Source organism: Neodiprion fabricii, chromosome 1 (assembly GCF_021155785.1).
Source record: "Neodiprion fabricii isolate iyNeoFabr1 chromosome 1, iyNeoFabr1.1, whole genome shotgun sequence".
NCBI classification, from domain to species: domain Eukaryota; kingdom Metazoa; phylum Arthropoda; class Insecta; order Hymenoptera; family Diprionidae; genus Neodiprion; species Neodiprion fabricii.
In genome coordinates this window covers 27,966,051-27,968,505 of record NC_060239.1, presented here as the reverse complement: position 1 = coordinate 27,968,505, position 2,455 = coordinate 27,966,051, and positions in this window count along the sequence as shown.

The window sequence follows — 2,455 nt, the reverse complement described above, 5'->3', positions numbered from 1 at the left end:
CCAAAAGGGGACAAGATCGCAAACCCTTTAGCAGCGTGTCTCGTGTTTTGCGGGTTATAATTATCCAGGGTCGTTTTTGGAGCGACGTGGCATCAGCAGCATCAGGAACAGGGCAGCAACGACTGAAGACTGTGCAGTGTGTGTTGGTATAGTAGGTTCTTAAGGGGAGCCGTAATATAAGACTACTCCGTACAGTAGCTTTTTATTAGCTAATTGGTAATTAAGCCGGGTTAAACAGCGGGCAGCCAACGCTTTCTTGTCGGCCTCATCGTTCGGCGACTCGCTAATTTAATTTGCGGTTTCGTCGCGTTCGCCGTTCATGCCTGAAGAACTCCTCCGCAGTCCAGCCACCAGGGCGCTCCGTACTGCACCCGCTCCGGTGATTTTGCAGCCGCCGAGTTAGTTGATGGTCCATAACGCGACCATCTCCCTCCGCCTTACGCCCATCGAATGGCACTCTTGAACGCAAGTGGTTTGCAATTATTATCACCGGTCATCATTCCAGTACCAATTAACCAAAGCTCTCTCCTGAATCGATCTTGAAATACCGAGCCCGGTATCTCATTTCCTGTCAGAGAATCGATCAGCATTCCTGCACTTCCCAGAGCAGAGTCTGAGCTCCAGAGGGAGCGCAAGTACAGCCAGGAATCGACGATAGGTTTACGGATTCCTCGAAAGACAGTAGCTCTGCAGGTTTGAAGGGTAGTCTTGGGTGACTGCGAACGGACAACTACAACCATTGTACAAACTTTCGAAGATAGCTTGGATACTGTTGTTCTTGCTAGTATTTCACGCTGGAAGCTTACAAGTGTTCGACGAGCATCGAGTGTTTTCTCAACGCAAGCAAGAACCGGGCGTGCAGGGTTGCTATGACGTGCGCCTGTAGCTTTCCTTCGAATAGTCAGGATTTCGTCCAAGCTTCAGGGTTATCCGGGGTGCCCAACGCCGCGCGAGGGAACCCAAGAGTCTACCCTAGTGTTTGTCTTACGGTGGGCGGGCCCCGGCAGAGCTCGGTAAGGCCCAGTAAGGCCCGGTAAGAAGGACCGAGCTGCAAGTCACGAGCCAACAATAGTACAAATAATAACAAGCCAGCCTCGACTCTTCGAAAGGGGCATCTTCTTACCAGCCTAGTGGCTCCTTTCGCTGCCTCCGTGCTTTAGGCAACCTTCACACCGCGGTTCATCCCGACATAATCTATTCGGTTTTTATTCACCCTGAGATTATCATCTACACTGCCAAGTGTCTAACTATCGTCTCTAATGAAAGTACATATACACCGCTGTAAGTTCGAATTAGTGATCGAATATGCAATTCAGTACACGGCAAAGGGAGAAATTTTATCCATTTCGATGTGAGAACAGCTTTACGTGTTGTGGATCGAGCGTTGCACGTGTGTTCGTATATTGAGGGGGGGTATTGCATGGGAATAGAGGCAAGCGACGGTAAATGCAGTCGCTGCTATCATTGCTCGACGGGCCCACCCACAAGCCACGATCCGCGGTTCTGCAGCCGCTACCGGTATTGAATCCCGCAAAGCTCTGGGTTGTTTTACTCCAACCATGAGGATATTATTTGCATCAAGACGTTCCCCACCAATGAGGCTTGGACGTATAAGGAATAACCAAGAGCAGCCACTGTTTATCGGTCGCATACGTCCGGCACGGCAACGCGAAGCCATGGGGTCACGTCTCCTGGATTTCCGCTGCTCATAATCATGGCGACAGTCGTCTTGCGCCGAGAATCAGGTCCGTAATTCGCGTACCCTTCGTTGACGTCTTTTTGAAAGACTGCGACTTCGGGAGTTTGGAGTGATAGTAATATCTACCTATCTTGGTCGGACGGTGAAACGTGGCGAAGGAACGCGGAATCTTTCTTACTTTTACAAAAATCACCCTTGTCATAATATTATCTAATATCGGTGTTTACGCTCCATGCGATGGAAGAATTGGCTCTAGTGATTACGAAGGGTCAGGTCCCGGCAATAAACCATTCCTGGATTCTGTATTGGCCATCAGGGCCTGTTTACATTTCGGGGAATCGGTGAATGCGGACGATATAAGCGAGCCGATAAAAAAAGTAGAAAAATATCGCATCGCATATCTCGTCTCATCCGGAGGAGAGCATGGCCCAACACCGGGAGCCATCCTACTGGAATTTAAATAATAATTATAGTCTTTAATATCATACGCTCGGTGGTGGTGCAGGTTCTCGTGCGCCATTCCCCGACCGATCATGCATAAGGCCAACCTTTAACACTCGATCAGCGATACATGCACCCCTCTATAAATCCTAAACCATGATTTCATGGTGCCTATAATAATTCTACAAGTTTCGAATGGTGAACCTTGTCAAAATTTCGTCAAGCAGACTTGATGATCTTCGAGGTTTTGATCGGGCAAAATTCTGGTACCAACAGTAAAATATTCCAATTAGAATTTCGTCATAAGTCGATTTC